The sequence below is a fragment of the Rhinolophus hipposideros genome (genome assembly GCF_964194185.1).
Source record: "Rhinolophus hipposideros genome assembly, chromosome: 17".
Taxonomy (NCBI): domain Eukaryota; kingdom Metazoa; phylum Chordata; class Mammalia; order Chiroptera; family Rhinolophidae; genus Rhinolophus; species Rhinolophus hipposideros.
In genome coordinates, this window is record NC_138063.1 from 35,717,310 (window position 1) to 35,732,504 (window position 15,195).

Sequence of the window (15,195 nt, forward strand, 5' to 3'; positions counted from 1 at the left end):
TACTAGTGGGTAAGAAATGAAGACAGTACTTTTGCAGCAAGGCATGCTCCCTAATAAGATACACATACATAGTTGAGATTGTAAATTAGATTTATTGAGTGTTGTGTCTACACATATGAAGCATAGAAATTGAAGAAAATCAAGAATATTAACACCGGGAATTTTACACGTGAGAATTATAACATTAATTTTGTATAATTTTATAATGACTTCTGGTGCTTTTGTGGATGATTTTTGGATGTCAGCAACTTTTGGGATATTATTCCAGTTATCTTTTTATCACTGTAATATAGAACTCTAGATTTTAAAATCAAGACTATTACCAAACATAATTTTCATATATTTCTCAAAATTTCAGAATGATTTCTGGTTGCTTAAATAGTATATCCTTCATTTAATGTCTTCTCACACCTACTAGCTTATTTCCTATTCTTTTCCTTGGTCATGAAAGTGAGAAGTCAGGAATGACATCATATCCCCACATGTTTCCAGAACTTTTCCACATACTCTTCAAAGTGCATTGCTACTTACTTAAAATCTGTTTTTATATCGATTAATAAATCTATAACAAAGCAATTTAAAATATCTGTATTAGATTCTTATTGCTACTATAACAACTTACCACAATATTAGTGCCTTAAAGTTGCTGATGGACAGAGTGTATAAAATGAACAAAGATATGGTTAAATACAACACGTATTTGAAGAATAAGAGTAAACAGCAGCAGCAGAAACGTCAACATCAGCAGTGTTGCCAGTAGGAGAATATGCAGGGACAGAATCAAGGAGAACCCCCTCTCCCTGAGGAGGAATTGTCCAAACACTTCAAAGCACCGCTGCAAGGATGGATTTTCTGCTTACTGCAGGCTAGGTTAACAGTTACTGCCAGAACATCAAAGAGTTTACTGCTCAAAACTTAGACAAACTCTTTATGGCCCAGACTCTTCAAAAATACAACTAAGAAAAGGGAGCTTCCAGAGAAGGAAGTTTCCAGAAAAGGAGGTAATATGAACACTTGAGATCACGTTGGGACAACTCTTGGAAGAAAACATTTGCGTAATGTAAATATTTTCTAAAATAATGCCTTAAATATTAGTGCATTAAAACAACACAAACTTGTTAACACACAGTTCTCTCAGCCAGAAATCCAAAATGGGTCTAACTGAACAAAAATCTATTCCTGTAAATAGGGCTGCATTTCTTCCTGAGGATGTAGGCCCCCATTCTTTTGCCTTTTCCAGTTTCTAGAAGCTTCCAACATTCCATAACCTGTGGCCCCATTCGATGTTCAAAACCAGCAATGGCCAGTGGAGTCTTTTCAATGGTGTATCACCCACCTCACTTTTTCACATACTCTTGAGATTACATTAGTCCCATGTGGCTAATGCAGGAGAAGCCCATCTCAAGGTCCTTAACTTAATTACATCTATAAGATCCCTCGGTCTTCAAATTTTCTAAGTACACGATTGTGTCTTAAATAATGATGGTTTTATTAACCCTCTAAAGTTGGTAGGATCAATAGTGATATCAACTTTCTCAATCTTGATGTTGACATTTTGTGTTTTCTCTTTTTTTCTTATAATTTTGATCTTTAAAAATCAGTTCGTAGTTCCATAGATATTTCCTAATTATTTTTTCTATCTCTACTGTATTGACTTTTGATCTTACCTTTATTATTTTCTTCCTCTTGCTTACTCTGAGTTAACTTGCTGTGTTTTTGTTTGTTTCTTGACTTGTAAGCTTAAGTTCTTGATTGCAGACAGTTCTTTGCTGTTGTAAATATAATATTTGATGCTATAGATTTCCTTCTAAGCATTGTTTAAGCAGCATCCTACAGATTTAGATATACTAGGTTTTTGTTTATTCAGTTCAAAATACTTACAAATTTCCCTTGAGAGCTCTTTGAACTTGGATTTTAAAATTGAGACTTGTTTAGAACGTGTTTGGCTTCCAAATATTTGGAGACTAGATCTCTCCTCCTCTTGTTTTCCTGGAAAGGGGTGGGATATATTTAGCCTGACAGTAATTTTGTTTTGGTATTTGAAAGATATCTTGCCACTGCTTTCTAACTACCATAGATTCTAAGGGAAGTTTCTATGATCATTATCTTTATTCCTCTATATGGATTGCCTCTTTTGCAATTGTCTTTAAGAATTTATCTTTATTACTGATTTTTAACAATTTACTTATGCCATACTTTGATGTATTTTATTGTTACCCTAAATGAGTTTTTTTTTGTTTTTGTTTTTGTTTTATTTCTTAGATCTATGGGTTTATACCTTTTATCTCATTTGGAGTCTTTTCAGCTGTTTTATTCTTAAAGGACACCCCCCTTTTCCTTCCAGGGTTCCAATTACAAGTATATTGAACCATTTGATATTGTGTCACAAGTCACTGAAATCTTGTTCACTTTTTCAAGCTTTTTTTCTACCTCTCTGAGCCTCAGTTTGAATGGTTTCTGTCACTATGTGTTCAAATTCACTCATATTTGCTAGTCTACTATCTACTCTTCTATTACATTTGAATAAATTTCCTTTTGAACATCATATAGCTGACCTTAGAATTTAAATCTGATCTCTGTTCTTACATCTTCAATTTATCTCCCCATTATTTTTATGTTTTTCTTAAAATTGTTTATCATATTTATGATTTTCATAACTATTTATGTAATCCTGTCTGGGAATAAATTTATTTGAGATCTAATAATCTCTGTTATTTCTGGATTTATACCTAAACACTGATTTTTATCCTGGTTACGAGTTTCATATTTTTGCGTTTCCACGTGCTGTGACAAGTAAATAGTGCTTTCACTTGTCCTAAAGATGTTCCTGTCCTAATCTCTGGAATCTATGAATATGTTACCTTACGTAGTAAACACTGTTCTATTAAAGTTAAGGACCTTGATATGAGGAATTTATCCTGGATTAGCTGGGTGGGCCCAGTCGAATTACAGGAATGCTTAAAAGTGCATAACATTTCCTGACTGAGGTCGGAAAGATACAGCATTAGAAAGAATTGGCCTCCCATTCTTGGCTTCGAAGACAGAAAAGGGGGGCTTATGCACCAAGGGATGTGATAGCTTTTTGAAGCTGGGAATGGCCCCGAGTTTACAGCCAGCAACACTATAAACAGGGTTTTGGGGACCTTAGTCTGAAAACCACCAAAAACTAAATTCTGCTAAAAACCCAAATAATTAGGAAACAAATTCTTCCCATGAGCCTCCGGAGAGGAATGTAGGCTGTCAACATCTTTATTTCAATATGGTAAGAATCTTACTTTTGGACTATAGTACTGTAGATAATAAATTTATGTACTTCATGCCACTAAATTTGTGGTAATTTCTTATAGAAGAAAAAAAAATCACTATTGTACATTTCTAGTATCTTTTCACCTGTTTGCCAGAGAATATGAACATTATATTGTTGAATGTTTGGATATAATTTTCTTTCTTTAAAGAGTGCTGGATTTATTTATTTATTTTACTCAGAGTAGTTTGATCTTTTCAAAGCTTGTTTTTAAACTCTTTTTAGGAATTATCAAATTTTGCCTGATTATTAAGGTATTTTTTGTGGCTTCTATAATTTCTCAGTATTCAGATAAATTTCTGTATTCTGGCCTGATGAAATACAAATGCCTCTCAAACTTCTATTGCTGTAGGAATTGTTTATTTTATAGCTTCCCAATAATTGTTATTTTCCTCTGTCTCATAATTTTTAATCTACAAATGTGCAGATTAATATTTAGCTAAAGATTCAGGGGGACCCCTGTACCAATTTCTGAAGTAATGTCTCCGAGTTGCTCACTTCTCCCCAGTGTCTGCCCCACTCGTTCCAGCTACATCCATCTACCCCAAACCTGATATCTATTTCATTTTATTTCAGCACATTGCAGTGCCCTGGGAAGTGCCTCCACTGAGAAAGCCAGAGTTGTTGTAGGAACCATCTCTTCTTTCTCTAAATGATCAGAATTTTGCTCTGTGTGGTATCCAATATATGAAAATAATTGTCTCATAAGTTTTCATACTTCTTGTCCAGATTTCCCTTTGTTTACAGCTTTACTTTTTGTGAGATGACAGATTACACTGTCGTGGCTAGAAATGTAGTTCAGTTTGCTTTCTTGCTTTTTTGTTTAAAGACAAACTCAATTTCATGATAAAGGTTTAAAAAAGACACTCACACAAACATAAAATCTTAATAGTTATTTCAATTTTTTTTCAGTCATGCATCTTCCAGAGATCAGTCTCTAAATTGTGAATATGCAAACTTTAACCATTTATGGACATTTTGTAATTTCAACAAGAAATTTGTCAAGTGGGAGAAAGCAAAGAAAATAATTATTATTTGATAAATGGACTATTTAAGGAGATTGGTTTTACATTTAGTGAATGTGTGCCCTGTCCATGCAGCAGAAACAAAGATTTCTGTTTTCATATATACATGCACATCAACATCCATAATCAATTTAATGAAACAATTTTTTAGTTAGCAAACACTATTTTTAAAGCAAGAAAGTAATTCATTAAGAACCGTGATTTAATAAGATTAACCACATAGAAGTGTGTAACCTTGTAATGGAGACAGTGGAGTCTAGAGCTAAAAAAAGCAATTAGGAGACTACTGCTTTCATCCAGATGTAAGGTTGATTAGGATTTGAAATATGGTAGTGGTAATTAACTGCATAGGAAAAAGGTAATGGTCCCTAAATATCTATCGATTGTGTTTTTTGTTGTTTGTTTTTTTTACATTTAAGAAACAATTTACTGATATCTGTCAATATTATCACCACAAAATTTATCAGCTCATAGAAGGATATTCAGATTAATGGGTTTTTAGAACAGTTGATGTTTTACACTTCAAAGGGAAAAGAAATGAGCTAAGATCATGAAATTTTCCTCCACTAATGTCTTGTAGTAAATCCATTAGAAAACCATTCATATCTAATTGTCTAATCACAACAGAAGACTAAGAATGAAATAACTAATGGGATGAAAGTAGATTATATTTCAATACCCTGCACTCTGATACAGTCTGCATAAAGCAATAACCTTGGGGGCCATTTCATTTAATTTACTTAGAACCGAAGAGAAGGAGGGGAAAGTTTTATTAAATGGATTCATAGTTAAGTGGATTCATATTAAATGAAATTTGTATTAAACAGGACACATTATGGTTTGGTTGTACCTTTAAAATGTAAAGTTAAATCTAGGCTTAATTATTCCCTTGCCCGTCAACCACCACGAAAAGCTATGAGTCACATTGAGGCTTTTAAAAAAAAGAGTCAGGTGACACTCCTTGACTAAACAAGAAGCTGTGTGAAAACTGACTTAGCAGTTCAAGAAAATAACTAATCATTGCACAGGACAACTATATTGCAAAACAAAATCTTAGAAAAAACTGTAACGCCTCTGCTCTGTTGCAAAATTCCTTTTTCCATTTATTCCATTAAGAGAGGATATGGATTAGATGGAAGGCGATCTTTTTTTACCTCCAGAACTTATGACTCACATTTTCTTTTATATTTGAGAATACACATACACTAAAGGTAGGTTTTTCAGCACACCACTTCATGAAAAGTATTCTTTTCCAATAACGACTAATAATTACAGTGACTATTATATTGCTAAATCCAATAATCTGTTTCCAGTTTTCAGCTTTAATGTTCTTCTCAAACAGTCCTTTTGACCTTCTTACTTCTCTGACCTCATTTCTTACCTCCCTTCTTTTTACTCCACTCTCATAACATAGGCCTCCTTTCCTGGAGCCTTCAGCTATCGAGTATTTGCTGAAAGGGTATCTTCTCAGTGGAAACTACACCAAACATTCCTTTGATGTATGTGTGTAAAGATATACATAGCATGAAATTTACTATTTTAACCATTTTTTAAGTTCAGTGGCATTAAGTGCATTCACATTGTTGTGCTTCCCCACCATCCATCTCCAGAATTATTTTCCCTGCTCCATCTAAAACTCTGTGTCCGTTGAACACTAACTCCCCATTTCTCTCTCCCCTCAGCCCCTGCCAACCAACATTCTCTTTGTCTCTATAAATCTGACTGTACAAAGTACCTCATATAAGTGGAATTATAAAATATTTGTCCTTTTGTAACTGGTTTATTTTTACTTAGCATAAGGTCCTAAAGGTTAATCCATGTTCTAGTCTGTGTCAGAATTGTCTTCCTTTTTAAAGCTGAATGATATTTTATTGTGTGTGTATGTACCACATTTTATTTATCCATCGGTTCGCTCATGGACACTTAACGATTGTGAGTAACACTACCATAAACATGGTATACAGCTATGTCTTGAAATCCCTGCTTTGCTTTCTGTGCTGTATATACCTACAAGTGGTTTTCTGGGTCATATGGTAATTCTGTACTAGTTTTTAGGAATGTTCATACTGTTTTCCACAGCATCTAATTCATTTTACAGTTCCACCAACAATACACAAGAGTTCAAATTTCTCCACATTCTCCATAGCACTCATTATCTGGATTTTTTTAAGTATGTATTATTTCTTATTATTTTTATATCAATCTAATTGTGAAACGTAAGTTCCGTGTGGAATTATGTATCCAACATGCCTAAAACATTACTCGGCATATTGTGGGCATTCAATAGATAGTTGTTCAATCTATAGTAATCTAAGAATGGATGACATGTGTTTGTGTGTGTGTGTGTGTGTGTGTGTGTGTGTGTGTTTACAGAAGGTACCAAAATATGTATACCCATTTTAAGGAAGGGAAAAAAACTGTATTAAAATTACACTGATGGTAACCACTTCGAGCTCCTCTTGTAATTGCAAAAGTCAAACGTGATTTGTATTCATCTTGTGTTGTCAGTATATATTGAGTATTACAATTTTAATACAGGTTTCCCTTCTTAAAATGTGTATACATTTTTTGGCATCCTCTGTGTATAGATATTACATTATATACACATATATATATATATTACATTATATACATATATATACACACACATACATATATACATATGCATACATTGTGTAGATATAGTACTTAGAAAGAATAATAACATTTCAGAAGAGAACCAAAAGAGGCACACAGCTTTCAGTTAAACTTGATGGATTGTACATAAACATATTATCACTGCTTCAACTGAAACCTCCATAAAAATGAGAACAAAGGAATAATAATCAATCAACCAAGACAAAGAAAAAAAGAGAAGAAAGGACAATTTATCACTTATTGGAATATAGATGGATAGGAGTTATCTAACTGGACAGATCACAGGAAGTGAAACCTACGCTGGCAATGAAAGTAGCACAGAAGTCAGCTGATGTTCACTGAAGAACAGTGTAAGCATCAAGAATAGGGGCATTAGGTGTGTCATAAAATGGGGTGTGGGATGGAGCTGACAATGGAAGAATCAGTCTATAGACTTTAGGTCCTATAGATCCCCTTCCAGCCGTTCTTTTGTCCCCAAGAACCTAGACTCAATACACGATGGTGTATCACACTGAAAAACCAGGAATTAACTAAAAGATTAGACATTGAATCATGAGATCATTGAATCATGAGAACACTGGTTACCTTCTCCAACTTGACCATGAATAGTAACATCCCAAGTAAGAGATTAGAAAGGTCCTCTGTAGGAAAACTGACCACCAGTCCAAAGAAAATCACCATGGAAATTGATATTTATTATTGCCCCAGCTAACCTCTCCAGCCAGACAGTTGTAACAAACACAACTTCTACTCAGCTTTACAGTGGATCCCCTACCCAATGGTTGCCAGATATTTCATCAAAACCTTTCTGCAAGACAGATATTAAACAAGTATAAGAAAAGAAAACCCAGACATACTACAGGCAGTGGAAGAAAATTTCAAAGAAATAATACAATACCATCAGATATATAAGAGAGAAGATTGCATTCACAAAATGAGAAGAGAAATTTATTTAAAAGAAGAAGAAAGAGAAGGAAGGAGAAGAATATTCAGAGACCACAATTGATTTTATAAAATGAAAGCATTACATTAAAACTGAAAATAAAACTACTCAAAAGTTTGAAAATTAAATTTGATAGTACTTCCAGAAAGTAGGACATAAATAAAAAGATGAAAAATAAAAGTGAAAGATAATAAAGTTAGTGGAAGAAGTAATAAAATGAGCAAAAAAGTAAAATTCCGTAGAGGTAAAGATACTGAATTTTTAGACAGAGAGGGCTCAGCAGCTACTCAGCACAATTTGTAAAAAGAGACCTACTCCATTGTAAACAATCAATAAATTCCAAAACAGTGGATAAGAAAAATATCCCAAATGCATTTAGGGAGAAACCAAAATAGGTCTCATGTGAAAAACTGGAAATAAGTCTTCTTAAGGCCCATTTATAAATGGAGTCTAGAAGAGTATGAGAAAATGCTTTCAAATTCTTGAGGAAAAAGCATTTCTAATATTGAATTCTATATTCACCCAACTAAAAATGAAGAAAGAGATAGAGTAAAAACATGTGCAGCAATGCAAGACTTCAAAAATATATATGCATATATCCCATAGACTGTTTTTTGGACAGGTTTGAGGGAGGAGCCTTTGGAGTGTGTGGAAGTAGTTTATTTGTTGACCCACTGAGTTTGAGATGATACTTGAAAGGTACATACAGAAAATAGATTTGCAAGTTACAAGAATGAATATAGGAAAACAATGTAGAAATTTAGCAGAGTGACAGTAGAAACGTAGAGGAATTGAATATAGAGAGGAGAGAGCAGAGATGCGTAATTAGGAAGTAAAAACAATAGGACTTGATGACCGGTAAGTGAATAAATGGGAAAAGTCTAAGATGACTTTGTTTCCTTGCTTGGTTGACTCTTTGGAAAATCATGCCATTTATCAAAATAGGAATTACAGGAAGATGTATACATTTGGAAATTCATTATAATTGATTTTTATAAGAACTCATTTTAACTGAGTAGTACTTTTTTCTTTAATTCCAAATTTAGTGACTTTGAGAGATTAAATATTACGCGGTTAAGCAGATCAGGCCATTCTGGGCTTTGACTTTCTGGAAGGGATAATGCTCCCAGACTGAATAACATGGATGTGGTCATAGCCACTAATAGGAGGTTGGACAGCTCCTGTCAGACTACTGATCAATTCTCCAATTATTCATCTATGAGTCTAAGTTTTCCATATCAGGCTTTAATTTATAGCCTATTAATTCAGCTGTCCTTTTAAAGGCTTAAAAGGTAGAACCATATATTTATTTAACTGCACTTGATGGACACTTTCGGACCTGAGATTAAAACTAAAAATCTTGAAATCATCCAAAGAAACATTCGGTAACTACAATGAAAAGGGGTATTGATTTCTATAAAATAGTTCATAATAATGAAAAATATATTTATAACTAAAAACCTAGAAAAAAAAAACATTGCTGCTTTTCCACATCATTATATTTTTTGTAAACTCCTGGACTGATTCCTACAGATTCTCAGGGTCACCATTAAGACAGCACCTTCTTCTGTCAAAGAATCTGCATGAATCCTACGCTAATCTGTGCTCTTGTGTTCCCTCATGCATTGCTAACAAGATGTTATTTGATCAAATTTGCTTTTCAAAGTATTATATTAGAGTTATCTTCATGCTTTTTGACCTTTAAACTAAAACTAAATTGCTTTTCATTACCCTCAAGTGAATAAGATACATTTTACTAGTTTTCAAGCAGTAGTGAACCCTACTTGTGATTCCTAGTGGAGGGATATTTGCATATTTCATGAATCATCTCTTAGAAAGCAGTCATCTGTGATTAGTACTAGTTATATTCCTCATTTGTAAAAACTGTCTCCTGTGCTCTGATTTTCCCTCTTCCATGAGAGCTATTTTGTTTCTTCTTTTTCCCCCCTCCCTCGTGTTCTCCTATTCTTCCATCTAGCATTCATTCCGTGTGCCCCACATCGGTATCTGAAAAGTACTATGCCAGTTTCAAAAAAAAAAAAAGAATAAAATACAATTTCTACTATCAAAGATCTAATAACCTAGTAAAACTATGTAGATTAAAGAACACAATCAATAATTAATCATGTCCAAAAGTGGAGGGAAAACACAGTGAAGGGAATAATTTACTTTGCATTGGAAAATCAGATGCTAAGTGGAACTGAAATTTGAGTTGGCTATTGAAATATGAGTAGAAGTTGACTTGTTTGAGAAGTGGGTAAGAGACATATTTGATATAGAGGCCAACACATATAAACATACATCAACATACAGAGGCCAACATGCATAAAGGCATAAAAGAAATGTATTTAAGGAACCATGGCTGGCACATTCTCAGTATTACAAGGAGTGGCAGTGGGTGTCTCTGGGAACTTCAGTGGAACTGGATTATAAAGGTCTTGAATGTCACGACAGGAAGCTTAGACCTGCTACTAAGAACTCCAGATATCCTAACAATACCCATACAAACTCAGCGGAAAGGTGTGCTGACTGTGGGGACTAAGGCCGGGGAGGATCCCTTGACAATGGAAAAAGGAAAGTGACTATATTTAAGGAAGAATATAGATTATTCAATATTGATATAGTTGAATTCGTTTGCATATAAAACTGAACTCAAATAGCTTAAATATCAAAGGAGTTTCATTCGCTTACATCTCAAGAACTTAAGCAGACTTCAGGAATTGGATTGAAAGTTTTACAATATTGTTCATGGACCAGATTTCTTTCTGTCGCTCTCTGCTCTTATTTCCATGATATCAGTTGGCTCTGCACTGTGGTTGCATGATAACCGGTAACAACACCTTAAGTTTCATTCTTCATTATGCAACTACAATGACCATCATACTACCTAGACGATTTTAATTTGTGAATGAAGCACAGCAGTAAAAGTCTCTGACCATTGCCTATATTTGCGTTAAGAGGGTAATTGTGTTTCGGATGCAGAGGGGACATATCTAAGACATTGGTGTTAAAGCAGAATACCAATTAACAGCTGGAAATAATATGGCTTTTAATATAATAGTCTGATTATAGAGCTATAAAGTGCTAGGAACTACAGTTGTAGCCCTATTGTCTGACTTGGAAGCTTGGTGTGAGTTCTAACAGGAAGGGAAAATAAAAACTTAAAATAATTCCATTATATGCACCGAGCACAGTTGGCAGGGTAAAAGGTGTATGATAGTAAAGACTGATAATTCAATGTACCTTCAGATCCTTATTTGACATTTATATGGTACTTATCACTATGAACAGCTCCAGATCCATTTTATGTATATGCTGAAAGATAAGATAAACTCAAAGATAAAATTTCTAAAGGGAAATTTAAATATATACTCTACTTTCAGTCTATAGATTAAATATTTTAAAATTATAATTATAATTTTTAATTTACTATGCATACATATTTAAAACCACATATTATATAAATTAATAATGAAACTATTTTATTTGAACTTTAGTTTTCAACAGCAGAGACTCTCACTTTATCAAAGTGAATTTTTGAATTTATGTAACACAGATTTCTATGTAATACCATCATCTTGATCACCTATGTTGTCTGAGAGATGGCCAATGTTGAATCCATGTATTACACTGTGATTGCAAATTTTATCCAAAGCCACAAGTAGCCATTGTATAACAGAACACTTTTTTATCACTCTCCTCTTGGAATATCTCTGTAATCTTGGCTACATAACTGGTTTCTCTATTGTTTCTGTAAAATATTTAACAAACTTGTTTATAATGACATGGGGCCTTTCTATCTGTGAGGTCACACTCCGAGGAATAACGACTAATTGATGTTGATTTTCTTTGCTTCCTTTTTTTACCTTTCTATTGATGTGACCTCTGTAAATTTCCCAAATTAACATTGATTGAAGTCATTTCAGGTTAATGTCTCATCTTTCAACATTGCTTTTATGCTCCAAATAGAGTAATTGGAAAAAAAAAACAAAAAACTCATGATATGAGAGATATGGTAGGGATTTAAATACAAAATCGTTCTTTTCTTGGAGATTATTATTATTATTATTATTATTATTATTATTTTATTATTGGAAAGAGTGTGGGGAGAAAGTCTCTTGTTATAGTTCAATGTATAAGGCATCCAAATGCATACAAGTCTCCTTCTGAATGTTTAAAATGTACCTCAAATTCAATATGACCAAAATAGAAATCAGTATCTTTTCTTCAAACATTGGCTTTCTTTCCTATATTTAAATTCTCAAAGTATAGCAGCATCAATAAATTTATCTTCCTTATCTCATATCTAATCAGTTCCCAATTTCCATTTATAGCGGCTTGGTATTTATCACCTTTCTCTTTCCCATGCCCCGTCTCTTTTCAGACATCATCATTTAGTCCCTGAATTATTGTAAAAATCTTCATATTGCTATGCCTGTTCCAATTTTTCACACTCTGAACTAAATTATACTGTTGTTCGAGTTAAATTTTTAAAATGTGCAGTTGAAAACGTTATTTCCCGATTGAATCATAAATGACTACCTGTTGTTCCTTGAACTCTATATGCCTTTTAACACTTGCAAAATTTTCACATGCTAATGTCTTTGCTTAGAATATTCTTTCTGACATGTGTGCCAATATGTATTCATAATCTCTGCAGCCTTCCTTGGTATAATACTTTGTGTCCAGTTCTGTGCCTGCAGCATATGAATTGCATAGTTCCTCAAAGCATTCACCAGGCTACACATATCACTTAATCACATAAATGCTTTTCCACCAGTTTCTGAACACTTTTAGGGGGAAAGGCATAGTCTATTCTTGTTTCTCCAATATAAAATACTGATATTTTGCTGTGGGCAGAGTTGGTCCTTATGTTGAATGAATAAATGAGTGAAGGCAAGAAATTAACTCAAAGTGTGGTATCCATTTCTGCGTTAAACAGGAAAAAAAAAAGCACTTGCTAGAAGTAAAAAGTAGAGATGGTGTTAAGAAACTTGACGAGACTGTTAAGTGTAAAATGCATTGCAAGAACTCCATCTGGAGACAAGTATAATAACTGTCCGGCCGTAGTGAACGTTCTAAATTGGAGTGTAAATTCTATATTTTAATATACTAGATGGTAGAATCTGATATTTTAGCCTGTAGCAGTAGCAGGGTGCAGAAGAAGAAAAATGACTTGAGCAGTTAAGATACAATATTTTATTTGAAATGAGTCAGCATGATTTCAGAATGAGAAACAATTTCAAGAGTGGGGAAATTCAAAAACCACAAATATGCTTTTTCAAAGGAGGTTTATAGTAAACGAAGGCATGAGACAGATGTAAAAATAAGAGGTTGTGGCTGGAGCATAGATTTCTTAGGAATTATGTTCAGGGCACCACTGAGGGAGTGGACTCCTACGGAGGCAAACGGAGTGTCAATGCTGAACAGAAGTTCAAGCTGCTTTGAGCTTTCAGGACTAGAAGCATTCTGCATGAAATATTTAAATTACGTGCCTATTTTACAAGTTAGGAAGCCAAGGGAGACTGTACTCCCAGTACATGATACCCAAGAACGGAGCTATAGGGACCCTCTGTTAGATAATTCATGATCAGTTTATTTAGACACTAGGAGCCTGGAAAAAGAAAAGCTAATTCTTTAAAATACCTCATTTGTACATTCATAGCGTTCCTCCAAAACTCCCAGTTTACTCACTTAGTTTTATCTTCATTTTCCTTAGACAATATGAATCACTATATGATTAAAAAAATAAAATAGTATAATCACATCAACATTAAGTATATAGTTTCTCAAAAACTATACATATTTATCCATGGATCTTTTGTTGTGTTTTAAGAATATTCACATATTTTCAATAGTTGAAAAAAGTCTTTTAAAATTTAAAATATTATTTGGCCATCCAAGAATTTAATTGTGAGGATAACACAAAGATTAGCAAAATTTTGTTTTTGTATCTCATATATAAGCACTGCAATAGGCATCCTTTCTTTTTGTCTGTTTTACTAGAAAACACAGTACACGTGTATGCATTGCATATACATACACAAATTCATTTATGGCTTCATGAGAGCAATAAAAGAAATGGCAGATTTTCCTTTCATATTTTAAAAAATCTTGTAGTTAATAAACACAAATCACCTAAGAGCAGAAGAAAAAAACTGAAGAAAACTGAAGAAATAAATAAAAGCTGAAGAAACTTTATCAAGAATACTTTATCAAGTATTAAAAAATTAAATTTAAATTACTATAAAAAATAATTTTAAAAGGTCTCCTTTAAATGAATAAAGAAAGCTTGAAGTTATAGCCAAGCAGTGTTTATATACTTGTATATTTGTTTTACATGTCAGATTTTTAATATTTTTATTATATTAATTACTGCTATCCTTCTGAATTGCTTCCTATCTTCATCTTCCATCGCTGGCACTCTGTCTGCAAAACATCCAACTCTTCGATACCTTCCTTCCTTCATTTCATTGATTCTACTGCCTTTTCACTGTATCTCACCACCGTCATGTATTCATTTTTTTCCTTTTTCCAATTTAAATTCCATAGCCAATCATTACAAGCATATTCTTCAACTCTACTGTCTCTCTCTCTCAATTTTTAGAATTCATTTAGTGAAACCAAACTTAGTTATTTCTAACCTTCTACTTACACTATATTATTACCCCCTAAGTTGAATGTGGCTGCAGAAAACACACACTTTTGCTGATTATTTACATATTAAATTTCTAATCACTAACCTTAAGTGGCAAAGGAAGCAGACTTTACCTCTTTAGTACTTTGACATTTCCACTGTTCTAATCAATTATTTTGTGGCTTCACCTATGTCCTCAAACATGTAGCCTCCTCCCCAATATCCATACTCATAGCCCAAAGCCTGACTTCTATTTTTCTGGGAAAAGAAAGCAATCAAATGGAAACTCAACAACCTCCCACTCCTACATCTAGCCACTTACCTGTTTCTGAGCCCATAGACTCTATATTTCATCCTGTTATTGTGGATTAATTGTGTATCCTAGATGCCAGCCCCTCTTACTTAATGTCATCTAGAAATTCTTGCCTCATTCTTCTTTATCACATCCCTGCTCAATGCTATTCTTGTCATTAACATACAAAAAGGCATTATTTTAGCGACCTTTAAAAAAAATCTCTAGACCCACTATCACTCTCCAGCTACCAACATATTTATTGCTTTCCTTTACAGCAAAATTATTTGAAATTCTTGTCTTTACATTTTCATTTCCTAGTTTTCCCCTCAAATTCTCCCTTGAGTCCTCTTCCAT